At 60.2% G+C, this 17,023-nt stretch overlaps 1 protein-coding gene across 2 annotated transcripts in view; it reads right to left on the minus strand.

Annotated features, from left to right (window-relative positions):
* The window catches only part of EFNA2 (ephrin A2), a 90,845-nt gene that overhangs the window by 38,637 nt on the left and 35,185 nt on the right, over window positions 1-17,023 (minus strand). The window contains exon 1 of one of the 2 annotated variants that reach the window (XM_054181738.1): window positions 3,665-3,778. The exons of the other annotated variant lie outside the window; for it this stretch is intronic. The gene's annotated coding sequence lies outside the window, so the exon portion shown is untranslated. Of the gene's footprint in view, window positions 1-3,664; window positions 3,779-17,023 lie in introns of those variants that run through there. 2 annotated transcript variants of the gene reach the window in all.

Raw genomic sequence — 17,023 nt, forward strand, 5'->3', positions numbered from 1 at the left:
GCTTCCCAGGCAGGTGCGCGCTCGCAACAGCTTGTTTTCACGGGGAAAGCCGGGCTGGTGCCTGCGCGGCGCTGACGCCCTGCGCTCAGCGCTTTGGCTGGCACGACATCTCCCCCAACCCTCCCGGGACCGAGCCGTCCCCCGGCCAGTCCCCGCAGCCCCGCTCCGAGTCCGGCAGCCTCCAAGACGCTGGATGGGATGGTGGGATTCGCTGGGAGCCGTTTCCCACAGCGCAGGAGCCTCGAGCAGGGGGAGCCCGTGGGGATGGGAACACCAGAGGTGGCCGAGCCGGCCGGGCAGGGACGCGCAGGGTCACAGGGAGGTGACAGCGGCGTAATCCCGATGTACAAACTGATTCCAGCAGGGAAAAGCCTGGGAAAGGAGAGGGATCTCCTTTGGGGCTGCAGCCCAAGCTCTGGGACAGCCCTGGTGGGATGGCCACCGCGGGGGCTACCAGCCCCAGGGTCTCCTGCCAATACCAGTGGCCTCCCAGTTCGGCACTGGGGAGATGATGCCTGCCAGGGACAGGGCTGCCCGGCTCCTGGCGATGTCCCCGGGTAGGATTTGCTTTACAGGGTCACAGAGGAAGGGACGGGCACGGAGATATTTAAGCGGCGTTTTACTACCGGGGAAAAAAAAAAATAAAAAATTAGAGTCACAATATTAATTAATCCTCAAAGCACTGTACGAACATTAACTAATTAAGCCTCCCAACCCCTCTGCGAGGTGGGAAAGGTATCGCTGTCCTCGTTTTACAGCTGCAGAAAAGGAAGCGCGCGGAGGTGACATGACTCACCCGAAGGTCGCTGCGAGAGCGGCGAAGGTGGGGGGGGACCCCCAAATCTCCCCTCGCCCCCTCCTCCCACCCCACAGCAGGACGGGACCCGGGGGACCATGAGGACCCCGAAGCCCCCCATCACCCCGAGGGGGTCTCATCGCTCCCGTCCCCACCCCGGGCAAACAGTGACTCGAGGGGCAGGAGCCGGGATGTGTCCCCACACCCACTGCGGCAGGCAGAGCCCCCCCCCGGCCCCGGCACAGAATCCCGGGGGAAAAACCCCCCGGAGCCGGGGTGGTGGGGGAGACAGAGAGCTAAAATAGAAAACGCTGAGGGGTTTTATCGAAAGCACGAACGACCCTGCGCAGTTTAAAAGCGATTAGAGGCCCCGGCTGGGTTATCAACCGGTGTCTCAATCACGCAGCATCGATCCAGATAATAGCTGGCAATTGTTCAGATACAATATCATAAAGTCACTTTAACTACAGCCATAAAGCTGCTTCCTCCCGCCTGCGGCACCGCCGGACGCTCCCCGCACCGCGCCGGGGGTCTCTCGGGGTGGGGGGACGGATGGCGAAGCCCCGGCCCCGCCGTAAGCACGTGCTCGGGTACCAGCGCGGCCGAGGATGCTCCATGCCGGGGTGGCGAGGGAGCAGACGGCCCCGTGGCCATCGGCCTTCGCAGGGTCAAGGTCACCCAGCGGGTGATCACCCCACGGATCGCCCCCCCGGCTTCTGCGCCAGCAGCAGAGGGGACCCCAGGGCTCCCCTCAAAACCCCCCCGGAGCGCGGGGAGCTCAAAGGCCGCCCCTGAGATGCCCCGTTTGGAGTTTTAATCCACGCGGGATTTAAGGCAGTTCGGAGAAAACACGCGGTGGCAGCTCCAGCCCCCCCGTATGGCGGCTGTGAACCCCCCACCTTGGCTCCCCAGCTCTGCTCCTGCCCCCCACAAACATGGGACTCCCAACCGGGACCCCGCAGCACGCCGGGGCGCAGGGATTCCCACCGCAGCCCCCCAGCACCAGGGGGGGTTCCACAGCCCCTGGAGCAGCCACAGTCCCGGCTCAGCCAAAAATCGCCACCTCCGTTTACCAGCCGGGGGGTCGGTGGGGTTTTGGTCGCCGGCAGCCCCTGCCCGCGCCGGAGAATGCCGCTTCCTCACCCGCCGCTTCCCGCTGCTTAATGAGCACAAAATATTTCCATGTTGCCAATTACTTGGTTCGTTTGTGCTGCTGCGGGCAGCGCCGGCGCAGGGAAAAACCCCCCCGGAGCTGCCCGGGTCCCTGGGGAACAGGGGGAGCCCAGGCAGGGTCCCCCCAGCCCTTCCAGGGCCGAGCATCCCCATCCTCACCGTCACCCCCAGCGCCCCCTTGGCCCCTCGCCCTCAGAGCCGCATTCGTTAGCAGCCGGCTAACGGCTTTCCCACGTCCCCGGCGTGTCACCGATGCTGCTGCGGTGGGAAAGCGGGATTCCTGGGATTTAAACCGGCCTTCGAGGGTCACAGTGAAGCCCACCCCTGGTTTGCACCAGCTGGAAGACCCGGCTTGCCCTGGGTCGGGCTCCTTGAGTGTCCCCACACCGAGTGACAAACGTGCCGAGGGGCCGGGGCTGCCGTCACCCCCGTGTGCCGGGGCCCCGACGGGCAGAGACCCCCTTCCCGGCCGCCGGCCCGGGCTGAGCGCGAACGCAAAGTGCAATTAAACAGGCCACGAGGCTCATTTTGCCCCTCGGAGGCTGAGGGGGGCCGCTCGCCGCGGGGGTGTGGATGCTGCCCAAGCGTCCCAGCAGGATCCGGCTCCACCGGTGCCCGTACGGGCCACCAGAGCGGGTCCGAGTCCGAGCTAGCCCAGGGCAACGGCAGGGCTCCATCCCTCCGGAGCAGCTCAGCAGGGCTGCCGGACCCCCACCCACCTTTGGAAACCCCCTTTTTCAGCTCATCGGGGGTGGCTGAGCTCCGCCCCCCCCCCCGCCTCCCCAATTTCACTCTGCTGATTTCCAGCGGGAAAAGATGGCTCGTGGTCCGACCTGCCAGCCCTGCAACCCCTTCCAGCACGGAGAAAAACCCCGGGCGGCATTGCCGGCGTATGCCGGACCTTGTGCCAACCGGGACGGGTCCGTCCCACCCCGGGGACCGACATCCTCCCCCCACCCCCCCGTAGGATTTACAGCCAGGGGAGACCTCTCCCCTCGCAGTCATTAGAAAAACATTAAAGCCAGGAAGAGCGTTCCCCTCGCCGCGGCTACACCGGCGCCCATAAATCCTCCCTGACGAGGCAGCCCGGGCGCCGTGATTTATAAGGTGAAACAAATATTACAATGTTTAAGGGGAAAAAAACCAAAAAAAAAAACCCAAAAAAACCCAAAAACCCACCCAGCTGGGCTCCCCTCCCGCCAGTGACGGGACTCTCGGCGTCAACCGGGGACCTTTGGTGACACCAGGTTTATGCCTGCTCACGGGGCAGCGAGGGACCCCCCGGCGAAGGGCCGTGTCCGCGGGATGCCATAATAAAGCCAAACACGCTCGGCCGTGTGATGTACGTGGCTCTGAGCCACCACGTCCCTGTCACAGGGCACCATGTCCCCACTGTGTCCCCACCGTGTCCCCAAACCAGCCCAGAAGGAGCTGGGGGCTGGCAGGGGGGGGGGGCTGCAGCCCATCCCTGTACCCAGCAGACACGGAGAAGGGGCTTTTGCAGCCGACACCACCGTCGCTCGCCGCGTTGATGGAGCTGCCAGGGGATGCTCCGGCTCCCAGGTGAAATTCCCGGCCCTCGGCGCCGTCACGGAGCAGGAGGACGCGGCGCCGCGAGAGCCCCGTCCTTCGCGATCCCTCCGTGCGCTCTACAAATATTAATTGCTTCATTTAGCCCCTGGCAGCGATCCTCACCTTTAGAGCGGAGAAACTGAGGCTGGGAGGGGGGAAGCCATTTGTCTCCGTGTAACGAGCTGGAAAGCGGATCCAGAGCTGACACCCAGCTCGCTGTCTTAATGACGAGAGCAGCCCGCCGCCTTATCCAAAACCTTTCTATTTTAAAAGACAACATTGTGATTTATTGTTATTCAGCTTTGCAATGCTTTCTGGAGTCCAGATTCCTGCTGCCGTCCGTCCGTCCGCCCGCCCGCGCCAGGCCCCCAACACCCTCCGCTGTCACTTCCCACCCAACGCCAAGAGCTCCGGGAGGCAGCCAAGGCAGAGAAGGAACAATCTGGGATGGGAAAAGCCCGGATGGTCCACGGTTGGACCTCAAAGCCACCGACCCCAAGATGATCCCAAGGACTCAATGACCCCAAGGGTCTTTTCCAACCTAAATGATTCTAAGATCCAGCAGGGACAGGGACCACGCGCAGGGAGAGCCGGGAATCCGGCACTGGTCAGAGGCGAAGGCAATTCATGGTGACAAACATCAGGCACGATGCCACCTCCGGAGCAGGGAGTGATCCCCATTCCCCGTCCCCCATCCCTGGTTTTAGCCTTTCATTCCACCCGCGGGCACGGCAGTGATGCCGGGGCCATGGCACAGGGGACACAGCAGCAACAGTGGGGACATGGGGCAGGGGACAGGGGAGTGATGGTCGGGACATGGCAGTGACACCAGGGCCATGGCGCAGGGGATGTGGCACCAACGGTGGGGACACGGGGCAGGGGACACGGCAGCGACGGTGGGGCCACGGCAGCAGCGGCGGGGACATGGTGCAGGAGACACAGCAGCGATGGTGAGGATACGGGGTAGGGGACACGGCAACGATGGTGAGGCCACGGTGCAGGGGACATGGTAGCGACGCCGGAGCTATGGCGCAAGAGACACCACAGCGACACCGGGGACACAGGGCAGAGGACATGGCAGTGACGGCGGAAATACAGCGCAGGGGACACGGCGGTGACGGTGATAGTGGGGACACAGTGCAGGGGACACGGCAGTGACAGCAGGGACACGGGGCAAGGGACATGGCAGGAACACCAGGGCCATGGCGCGGGGGACATGGCAGCGATGCCGGTGACACAGCGCAGGGGACATGGCAGCGACACCAGGGCCATGGCGCAAGGGACATGGCAGCGATGCCGGTGACACAGCACAGGGGACATGGCAGCGACACCAGGGCCATGGCGTGGGGGACACGGCAGTGATGCCGGTGACACAGCACAGGGGACACGGCAGCGACACTGGGGACACGGCAGTGATGGCAGGGCCATGGCGCAGGGAACACAGCACTGACAGCGGGGACACGGAACAGGGGACACGGCCCGCTGTGTGCCCGCCTGGCTCCGGCCAAACCAAGACAATCCAACAGAGACGGCGCTGGCCGGGGACCGCAGCCAAAAGCCGTTTCTATTCCGGGCAGCGGTTTGGATTCTCCTTTGGAATCCAAACCCGGAGCACCATTGACGGGCGTTTGCAGCGGGTGCCAGAATCGCCGCGTGCTGGTGCCGCGTCCCACAGCAGTTGTACGACCGCAACGCGGCGCCGCTGGCAGCGGGACAGCCACCCCCAGCCCTGGGGACACGGCACGGCACAGCCGCGGCGCCATCCCCAGCCCCGCGGTGCTGCCGGAGCCAGGGGCGGGGGTTGGGGGGATGTCTCCGGCATCCTCCGGCATGAAGGATCTCGGGAAACCCAAGGAAAAAATCTTGGAGGATTTCCAAGAGGGACACCGTGCCCTGAAGCACGAGGCTGCCCCGGAGATAAGAACCTTGGCAGGGTTCGGATAACAATAATTTCCCCAAATAAAGGATTTCGGAGCCCGCCCTGTCCTCTCCAAAACACCCCGCGCGGGGAGGGGACCGGGGACAGCCCCCACCCCAAAACGGGGACCCCCGGCGCGGGGCGAGCAAACAGACGCCATGGGGAGGAGGAAAACGCAGATAGGGGTTTTGCGCAGGTTTTTTAAAATACAGGAAAATGGTGGAAGAGCAGCAGAAAGAGGAGCTGGGATACAAACCAAAGGAAGACGCTGTGGGGGGAGGAAAAGAGGGGGGAGAGAGGAGGCGATGGGACTCCCTCCATGGGACCGGTGCCACGGGGGACACGCAGCCACTCGAGGGACCCCGGGACGTTTCTGTCCCCGATGGGGTGAATCCCCCCAAGGCAGAGCCTCCCGCCAGCCCTGCACCCCCTGGTTTTTCGGGGTGGGGGGACAAGTAGATCCAGGCTGACCCACGGGGGGCACCCACCCCAAAGGCGGCAGGTCCCGTTTTCGGCAACCCCGGGAGGGCAGCGAGGGGCGACCGCAGCCCCCGAGAAGCTCCGTCGGGATTTGACGCCCCAACGCTGGGGTCCGGGATCGCTCCACCGCCCACCTTCAAGTTTTCCAATGGGAAATTCCGGCGAACACCCACCCAAGTACCAAACAGCGGGAGGGAAACCCTTCCTTTGGGAGAGCATCCTCGCCAGCAGCACCTCCAACCCCGCCGCCGTGCCGAGAATCGGTACCGGATTTGCGGGAAGCCCCTTCCCAAGGGCCGGATTGGGGATGGGCAGCGCTGGGTTTGGCAAACGGTCTTGGTAAAATAATAAAAAAAAAAAAAAAAACACAAAAAACCCCAAAATTTGCAGAAGAAAGGCAAGAGGAAACGTCGGTGAGCAGCGCACCGAGGGGCATCTGTGCCATGGGAAGCAGGGGGAATTCAAGCTGGAAGGGCCGAACGCGGAAAAAGCCGATATTCCTGGTGCGAGGAAGCTGATGTAGAATCATGGAATTGTTTCGGTTGGGAGAGACCTTTGAGATCATCAAGTTCAACCGTTAACCCAGAACAATTAAAGGCTCCCTTTAATTTCAGGGCGAGGGGGAAAATAACGGCTGTTTAGCAAACGCTTATATATTCTTTTAAAAAACCCTCCCGCGGCCAAATAAGGCTGAAATAAAGCGCCTTTTTCCAGAATTGGGGTGGTTTCACCATACGCAGCCCCGGAGCCGGGGAGGGACGCGGAGAGACGGACACGGCGGCGCGCAGGGACGGGGCACATCGTCGCTCCCGCGTCCCAAAGCCGCGACCAGCTCCCACCATCAGCTCCCAGGACGGATTCCCCCCGACCCGGGGTGGGTTGGGGGGGGAACAGGACGGGACGGACGACAGACCCTGCCCCACGTTTTTCCCCACTCAATTTCCTTCCCGAGTCGGCAGGAGATAAATCCCTGCGCCGAGGCAGGCGGCCGGAACGGCAGAGCCGGCGGTGCCAAGTTTAATAAGCAACCCTGATGGAGAAACCAGATAATAATTGGGATTATCGAGCGGGCTGGGAAAGAGCTTCCCCGGCTCTCCCCACCCGCCGGGCCACCAGTAGGACTGGGATGGCTACTGGGCACGGCGAGGCCGGGTCACCGCTGGCGAGCAACGTTGGCTAATTTATAATTAAAAAAAAAATAAAAAAATAAAAAAGGGGCAAAATAATAATAATAATAAAAAAACCCACTCCTTTTTGGATGCGCCGTTGGCACCTGCAGCAGAACAAGGGACCCGGTTGCTGCCCTCGCCTTGTGCCCCCCATGTCCTGCGGGGGGTGGGGTGGGGGGTGGTCCGGGATCCTCGGCTCCCTCCCCACCTCCGCAGCGCATCCCTGCATCCCGGCTCGGGGACGGCGGGGGGGGACACGCCGCCGCCGATGCCGACGTCCCAGCACCCGCAAAAAGCTCCTCAGCCGCCAAAATAATCTCGTCGCGGTTGGATTTTGTGCAGGGCGCGAGGTCTGGGGGCTTTTTTCTTTTTTTCTATTTCTCTCGGTGGAAACAGGATTGGAAAAAAAAGGGAAGAATTGGGATTTTTTTTTTCAAGTTCTCTAGAGGGTCAGGCTCGGCTGATTTTATTTTACTGCAAATATAAGTAGGGCTTTTTAAAAATAAAATATAAAATAAATAAATAAATAAAAAAAAAAATCGAGCCAGTCGAAATAAAAACCCACTAGAAGACACGGGGAGAAATGCGGCCGGAGGACAGGCAGAAATATCTGTAGCCGGGCTGAGTGCTCAGAAATATTTGTATTTGCTGTCTAAACACTTTATCTGTTTCTAAGCACATGGGAGAGTTTTGCTCTCCGTGTAACATTAAAGAAAAAAATAAAAAAATAAAAAAAATAAACCCCATACAAATAATTTCTCCTCTTCTGCAGGCAAAAAAAATAAAAAAATCAAAAATAATCCTACAAAACCCGATCGCGGACACACCAGGGGAAACAACGAATCTTTCGGACGCCATCAGGGGAAACAGCGAATATTTCCAGTGAAATTAGGCTGAAATTAGCCACGCTCATCGGACGGAGCGGGGAGAGGGTCCGGATGCACCGGGAGGAGGATCCAACGGGTCTCTCCCATCCTCGGTCCTTACAAAACCACCCCCCCGCCCCCAGCCCCGGCCCTTGCAATTTATTTGCCTTTTTGGCAAAGTCGGTAGCCCCAGGGAACGGAGCCAGGGGAGGAGATTGTACATTTGGTGCAAAAGAGCTTGAAATCCAAAGTTTAATTCCTTGGGGGGGGGGTGGGGGTGGGGTATGTTGCGTGGGGAAGGAGCTGAAATAAAAGCACGTTCCCCTATTCCAATAAAAAGTATGGAGTGATGGTTTTAAACTCCGGGGATCCTGGTAACGCTTTGGCGGTGGGAATACTGGCGTTGGGAATGCCGGGGGTGGAAACGCCTGCAGATGCTGCCAGGCTGGTGGCACCGCCACACGCGTGTCGGTAAAAAAAAAAATAAAAAAATAATCACGGAAAACCCCCCCAAACACAAAGCAAGGTCGATGGGGGTGGGGGGGAGGGAAATGCCAAGAAAAGCAGAAAATCGGCAGGTCAGGAGGAGCTCGCGTGCCGACGGCTGCATCCCGCGGGATCCCCCCCCGGCACAGTCCCACCGGGACGTGGCCGGGGTCTTGGAAAGCAAATATGGGATGAAGGGAATTAAAAAGGGGAGGAATAAATAAAGAAAGGAAGAAATAAGGGAAGCCTTAGTCCCCCCGTTCCCGTCTGCGTCCCCCTCCCTCCATTCAAGACCCGGAGGAAAACATCCAATGGATCAAATATGGGATGAGGGGAATTAAAAAGGGGAGGAATAAATAGGTAAATAATTAAATAAATAAGTTTTAGTCCCTGTTCCTGTCTGCATCCCTCTCCCTCCATTCAAGACCCAGAGAAAAACACCCAATGGATCAAATACGGGATGAGGGGAATTAAAAAGGAGAGGAATAAATAAATAAATAAATAATTAAATAAACACGTCTTAGTCCCCGTCCCTGCCTGCATCCCTTTCCTTCCATTCACGACCTGGAGGATAACGGTCCAAGGGATGCGCGCGGGGCTCGGAAGCAGGAGCGCGGGTCTCGCTGGCCCCACCGGAGCTGGCAATGGCCAAGCTCCGCGGCCTCTCCATCGCTGCCGGGGACCCATGGGGCAGAGCGCCGCGGGCCCCCGCCACCACCACGAGCTTCAGCGGGCGAGCGGGGGGACACCGGGGGGCCCCAGCCTCACCCCGACCCCCCCCCAGGACCCCACACCCAGCTGGTCCCCACTGAGGTGACACCTGGGTGAGACCCTCCGGGCTCCTCTGCCCCCTCGGGGGCTGGCCCGAGCCCCGGCTAGCAGCCACAGGGGGCTGGCCAGGACAGGGGGGTGACCCCAAAGCTCCCACCAGCCCGGGCTGGGGCTCGACTCTGGCATCTCGTGTGTCTTCACACTCCCATCCTCCCCGACGGGCTCTTCGGGGGTCAGACCCCTCGCTGCCCCCCAAGGGCACGAGGGAAGGCGAAGTCACTCCCTGTCTTCGTTATTATTCCAGGGAGTAAATTTTCCTCCTTTGTTTAATTTTTCCCCCACTGCTGTTGCTTCAACCGCCTCATCTGACACTTTGAAGTCTGAAGTTTGGGGTCCTCCCACGCCCCCCACCCCGGCACGGGGGGACAAAGCCCATCTCCAATGGGAGCGGGGCGCTGGGCCGGGCGGAGGCGGGTGCTTTTCCAGCCCCTTTGGAGAAGGATCCCTTTTTTTCCACCCCCCCAGCACGTCTGCGGCATCGCCATCCGGCACCTGCCGCAGCCGCACCGGCATCATGCCCGTGGCAGCGCTCCGGGACATGGGCAGCTTCGGGGGCAGAGCCTGGACCCGGCACACGGACACCGACCCCCTGCTCCCCACCCTGGGGGGGGTCCAGGATCCTCCGTCTGCGCTGCCTGCCTCCCTCCGGCCAACGCTCCGGAACCCCCTCTGGCCAAAGCTCCGGAATTCCGGCAGGGGCGAAGGCTTGGGCCAGGCTGTCCCCGAGGGATGGGATACGGCCATGGGGGGGGACACAGGGGATGCGGAGCAGGATTTGCTCCACCGAGGGCGCACAGACAAGGGATGAGCTTAGAAAAACCAATGGTTTTAGCACCTATTGCCAAAAGGAGAGACGTGCCCCCCAACCAAGGTCAGGCACCCCCCCGCAGAGGGGGCTGGCGGAGCAGGGTGACACCGGAGGGGACGTCGGGACCGCGCTGCCGGGCTCCGCAAACCCCGCGGGGTTTTCATCCCTCCCCGACAGTCACTGCGTCCGGGGCTCCACAGGGGACTTTGGGCAAAGGCCTTCGGTCCCCGGCCACCCTTTGGGACGCAGCTCCGTGTGGCAGCTCCACCGCCGGCCACGGAGACCCCCCCCATCTCCCACCGCCGGTGCCACGGAGCCAAACCCAACCGCTGTCCCCAGGAGGGTCGGGGGACCCCATCGCCCGCTCCCCGCCAGGCGGCCTGCCCTCCCCACAGCCTCCCTTCCCTGGGCTTCCGAGTGAGGAGCCTCATTAAGAGCTAATTAGCTCTCGAACAATGGGAAGCTATTTAGCAGCCCCAGCCACAGCAGCATCAACGAGCAAAGCGGAGGGGGGAAGAGGAGGGAGGAGAAATAAATAAATAACAACACTCCGGGGGGCCGCCCAGGAACAAGCTGGGACACGGTGCCAGGGTGGCAGCACCTCGCCCGGATGGTGGCACGCCGTGGCACGGCATGGCACTACCCAAACGGGATGGCCCCCGGCCGCCCCGCGCTCAGCCTCGTGCCTTCCCGGTTTTCCTACTGGGGGAAAACCAGCCCCGGTGCATGGCATGGGATGGAGGAGCCCCAGTGGCCCCGCGGGCGCTGCCACCCTGACGGCGCCCGGTGGGGACGGCAACGGCGATGCCGAGCCCGGCGGTGAACTGCCGGCAAAGAGGTCGCGCCCGCGCGGGCGCCCCACAGGCGACAGGGAAACTACAAGCCCCTTTTTCAGGGTGTCCCCGGCTTCAGAGGCCTCCCAAATTCATTTGGCAAGGACCGAAGCGGCCGCGGTGGCCGCCCCTCGGGCTTCGGGGCTCGGACCGCGGCGGCGCTGCTGGAAGCGCCGCTTTCCCCCACGCTCGGAGGCGAAACCGGGGTCGGTCCCAGCTTGGTAAGGATGCTCCGAGCACTGGAAAACGGCCAGGCTTTGGGCCGGGGCACATCGGGCTCAGACGGGTCACGGCGGAGGGGGGAAACCACGTTTAAACTCCTCTTCGGGGCTGGAGGTAACAACGCCGAGATCCGCTTGCCTTCCGTAAATCCCATTAAATGCAATGGAGCAGGGCAAGATCTCTGCCCCAGCTGGGGGAAAAACCCACCTAGGATGAAAACGAAGCCTCCGAACTCACGCCGAACGCCTAACACAAAAGAACCGAAATTTTCACCGGCGGGAACTGGGAACTATTTAAGGAACAATCGCTGCAATTTTATACCGACAACCCAGCGGATGAACCTTGTCAGGCGCTGGCGGGTATGGGCACGGGCAGCCCCGGCAGCGGCACGGGGACGCGGCCAGACAGACAGACAGGGACCGGAGCTGGGTGCCGAGATCTCTGGTTGGAGACACGGAAAAATAAAACCAAACCTTTTTTCTCCCCCCCGCCAGCCCACGGGTAGGTGCCACACATGTGTATAGCGCAGGGACGGCCACGGGCACGCATCTTCCCCCCACCGGCGTACGGCAGCGGGGGGGGTTTGGGCATCTGTATTAATTATTAGTGGGTGTAAAGTGTATATATGTGCATATATATATCTTTCTATATGAAAGCGTACTTTGAAAGCTCTCTCCTCACCGTTCTCGCTGCCCCGCCGGCAGCACCGCGCACCCCCAGCCCCATCCCTCGCATTAAGGATGCGGCGCATGGCCGGCATTTGGCTACCAAATGTGCGACCAGCAGGGAATGTAATTGCGGTGCCTCGAAAGAGGACGGGCAGAGAGAGACAAGAGACGGGCAGGGAGGGGGGGGAAAGAAAAAAAAAAAAAAAAAAAATCTTGTCGGGGCCGCCAGACCTGCTGGTATCTGCTCTCCATTAACCGCGCTGGCGAAGAGTCGCTAATGCGGCTTAACGGGCTGGAAAAGCGGGGTGGGAAGGGCTGGGAATGATCTGGGCACAAAGGGAGAAGGGATCAGATGTAAAACTAAAAGAGCAGTCATTGCGCAGGACGCGGCCCAGCGCCGGCATCTCCAACCACACCGGCACCGCCGCCGGCAGCCCGAGCCCGGCGCAGCCGGTGCGGGGACGCGGCCTGACGGCGATACGGGAACCACCCAAGCGCCAGAGTTAAAATTCATGTTAAAATCGCCCGGTGGGGGGGAACGGGGTGTGTTTCAGACCCCCGTGCGATGCCTACGGGAGCAGTGATGCCCATGGAGAACCGACCCCCAAGGACCCAACCTTGGATGGAGCCGGGACACAGAGTTTTTGGTGACCAGCCCCACGGCATCACCGGCACCGAACCCGCCGTGGCGTTGGGTGGGCACGTCCAGCGCCAGGCACGCTCCCCCCACCCCGAGCCGAACCCTCCTGCTCGGCCAACCCCTCCCCAGCCCCAAATTCCCCTTGGAAAAAACCCAAACGCGCGTCGCCTTCACTGCCTCGAAGGAGAGGCGGCACACGCAGGTTGCCACCCCCACCTCCCCCCGGCCACAAGCCCTCGTGACTCACAGGCCGGCAAGTTCGCCCCAGCCCCGGCTGGCCGTGGCTTTGCCGCGGCTCCCGGAGCCCCGAGCCCTCGGACAAAGCCCCGGGGAGAGACGGGGACACAGGAGAAAAGGGGCACAAACGCCGATGGGCCCCCAGCCCCCCCCCGGGACCTTCCCCTGTCACCCCAGCTCCCCCATCCCTGCGGCACGGACCCTTCGCCCACTCCCGAAGGGGAGGGAGCACAAAAGGACCCCTCCAGAAAAGTCCTGCTCCGCTGTCACCGTGTCCCCAAGCGTCACCCAGGCTCCCGCCAGCCGCAGTAAATCTGCCCCCCCCCCCCCCCCTCCCCACCCACCCCAGCTAGAAACCATTTCTCCGGCTTCCCGATCCCGGGATTGGGGAGTGCAGAGGAACAGAAGAGAAATCCCAGCTGTGCTCACAAACCGAAAAAAAAAAGAAAAAAAAAAAGAGGGGGGGGGGGGGGAAAAAAAAAAAAAAATCGGAAAATAAGCCTTCCAAGGCAGTGAAATGACTTCACAGTTAAATATAGGCCACGGGTAAAATCTAGACCATTTACAGCATTTGTATCTGTACTGTAAACAGAGAGAGGAAAATACCTAATACTTTGCACATTTCCCCCTCGGTAGATACAGAAACCCACGGCCGCGCGCTCGGGAATCGCGTCTGGCTGCAGGAACAACACTGTCATTCCGGAATTACAGCAACCTGCCCGTTCCCGAGCTGCGGGCAGAGCCGGGAACGAAAGCCTTCAATGAAAACCTTCAACCCTCCCGTCCTTCCTTGGCCTTCCAGAGCTTTCCAGTCGCAGCCCCGAGGCCGCGGGTCGAGGGGTCCCGGGATCGGGGAGGGAGGGGACACCCTCCGAGGACGGGTCGCTCCTTCCCGCAGAGCTTTTTCCCCCCGCCATAGCACGGAGTTTTCCCAAATCCCTGATTTTTCACCGCGCTGTAGAGCCCTGGAGGTGTTCAGTGTCAAATCTCACTGCAGAGCGAGGGGGGCAAAGCTGGAGACCCCCCCACCCGCGTGGGCGACGCCGTCCCACCGGCGGATGGTCCAGGATGCCCGGTTCGCCCCACGGTGCCTCTTGCCGGGTCCCGGGGCTGCAAACCCACCCAAAAACCCCCCTGGACACCCGAGGCTCTGCAAAACCCACCCAAAAATCCTCCAAGATGCCCAGGGCTCTGCAAAACCCACCCAAAAACCCCTTCTGGGATGCCTCGGGGCTCTGCAAAACCCACCCAAAACCCCTCCCAGATACCCAGGGCTCTGCAAAACCCACCCAAAAACCCTCCGTGACGCCTTGGGGCTCTGCAAACCCACCCAAAACCCCTTCAGGATGCCCTAGGCTCTGCAAAACCCACCCAAAACCCCTCCGAGATACCCTGGGCTCTACAAACTCACCCAAAACCCCTCCGGGATGCCGGGGGCTCCGCAAAACCCACCCAAAAACCCCCCAGGACACTCAGGGTTCTGCAAAACCCACCCAAAACCCCTCCAGGTGAGCGGCTCCCACACCAGCGGGAACCACAGAGCGCCCACGCAGCCCCCCAAAGACCCCACGGAGGAAGAGCCCGGCCGCGGCCGGACCCCACCAGAGCCCTGCCGAGGTCTGGTCCCCCACGGTCCCATCCCTGGTCCCATCATCCTGCACCCAGGACCAGCCCTGGCCCTGCTCTGCCAGCGCATCCCACCGCCGGGGTGGAAAAAACAGCGGGAACGCAAAAAATCCACAGTTCTACGTGGGTACGGAAACGGTGCCGGATTACACAAAGATACGTTCTTCCTCCTTCGGCTATTTCCAGGACAACCCAGGAGTCACATCCAGCAAAGCCCGTGCAACCTTTTCCCAAGGCACGCTTACACAAAATCATTTAAAAATAAAAAAAAATAAAAAAAAATAAAAAACAAAAAAGCAACCTGTAAATCCACAGCGAGCGGATAAATATCTCCACAGAACGGGCAAATTGCAGCATCCCGTGGTACCACTTATTTTTAATTTAGACCCAATTATGAAATATAGAATTATTCTAATCTGAGCAAATCGTATCGACCAGGAGATTTATTAGTGTCTTGTACAAAACAGAGATTGCAACATAAACCCGAAGAAAAAAAAAATATTTATCGCCAGATCAGGTGTGGGGGTTCAAACAAGCACCGGGCGTTTTAACCATTTTTTTGTTTTCCTCTCCTTTCTTTTATTTTAAAATTTACCTTTTGATTTCCCCCTGATTAAATGAGATGGGGGGGGGGGAAGAAAGAAACCAAGGGACCTAGAAAAAGCGTATACGTTCTTAATTTTTAAGGATGAGCTAGTCTTCCAGCAACTCCACAGACAGGCAAAATGAAGCCACCGCTGGGTTCAAAAAAGGGAAATAAGCAGAAAACTCGATGGCGATTTCTATATTTGCCACCTCTAATAAATTGCCTTGAATCCCCAGGCCCTTCGGCGCAGGCGGGGAGCGCGGAGCACACGGGCGATTGCGACACGGGGCGCTCCCAACGTTGGGGGAATGTGGGTCACATCCCGGCGCCGCGGACGTGCCTGCAAAACCCACCAGCCATTGTCTGCTCTTCCCTCCCATCCCTTCCCACTTCCTTTGCCCTATTTTATCCCCCCCCCCCTCGCCTCGAAAATATTTTTCCCTGCCAATGTCGGATTTCGAAGAAAAAAAATAAATAAAGTATATATAGATGTAATGATGAACACCACCTATTTCCGAGGATAAATTCCTCACGGTGCCCATCCCGGCACGTACGAGGGGGCGATGGGGACGCGGGTGGCTCATGGGCCGAGCCGAAGCCACCACCGATGCCAGGTCCCACACCAACACCCAGGACACCCGTCACCCAAGCCCCGGGGGGGCCACTTTTGGTGACCGTCACCGCCGTAGGGACCTTCGGGTGCTCAATCTCAGCCGCGGCCCCGACCCCTCGTCCTCGGTAGCTGGGATGCCCGAGTTTGAGCCGGGGTTGGGGGGGGACCCTCGCACATTTTTGGCATTTGGGAGAACAAAAGAAAAGAGCCCAAAATGTGGGAGCTGGGGAGGAACCAGGAACTGTAACCAAAAACTTTGCAATGGGAAAAAAAAAAAAAAAAAAAAAAAAAAAAAGAGAGAGAGAAGAAATCCCTGCCTCTTACAATCCCCCACAAAAATGTGAGGGAGATAATAAAATCCATATGCACGGCAGGCGGCCCGCGGCGAAGGCACCGCCGCGCACAAAGGCACGGGCTCGCCCCCATTCCCCAATTTCGAGGGGACGAGGATGGGGGTGATGGCGCCCGGCTGGTCCCCCCCGTCCCCGAGGGGGCACGCGGCGGCCGGAGGACGACACTCGCATCCCACCGGCTGCGGGTACCTGCGGCCACCCGCCGAAACGCCACCGGGAACTTTAATAAACTGTGATGGTGTCACCAGGATGCGGAGAAGGTGCCACCAGGGTCCCCTCCCGGCCGGGCAGCACCCCAGGGGACGCCTCGCTGGTGTCCCCAGCCCCGGCCGGGGGGCGAGGGACAGGCCGCGCTGCCACCCCCACAGCCCCTCGCCCCGTGGGGACCCGCGGGGGACACAGAAACACCCGTTTTACCCAGGGACAGGCGCAGAAGTGACCCGAGCATCGCCACGCCACCCCCCGCCAGCTCCGCGGGGGACACCGCCGGGGCCACCCTAACTTTGCTTAATGAGGGGGAAAAAAATGTGGGTTTGGTGACAGTTTTCTCGATTATTTTTTTTTTCCTCGTCTTTTACAAGAATCCTCCCAAATCCGCCCGATGGGTCTGTAACCGAAGGGGGAGAAGAGGGCGACGGGGGGCTCCAGAGGGGGGGGTCCCAACCACCTGAGGCAGGAGAAGAATTCATCCGCGCTTGAAACTCTCCGACAGTTTTTTGGGTTCCTCACAATTACGAACAAAGAAATACAACAGAAATGAAACTCTCGCCAAAAAGAAAAAAAAAAAAAAAACAAAAAAAAACCCAACTAAATATGGATGCTTAGAAAAATAAAAAATAAATTTTAAAAAAATTTAAATTCAAAGACCGACCAGGAAAACGATCTCAAGCCGGCAGCGATCGCTCTGCCGGGGGGGGGGGGAACCAAATGGGCCGCAGCTGCCCCGCACCGCCCCATTTTGCTGTTTCAGCCCAAAATCGTTATTCCCGACCCTCCCGCGGCTGCCGCCGGCAGCACCCGCCGCTTTTGGGCGTATTTCGGGCTTTTTCCGCAGCACCTTCGCCGACTACCGTCCCCCCCCCACCCCCCCGGGGAGAGGGACCGGGGGGGAGGGGACACGGGACCGGCGGGGAAGAGGAACTCGAA

Source organism: Rissa tridactyla, chromosome 22 (assembly GCF_028500815.1).
Source record: "Rissa tridactyla isolate bRisTri1 chromosome 22, bRisTri1.patW.cur.20221130, whole genome shotgun sequence".
In the NCBI taxonomy this organism is placed as follows: domain Eukaryota; kingdom Metazoa; phylum Chordata; class Aves; order Charadriiformes; family Laridae; genus Rissa; species Rissa tridactyla.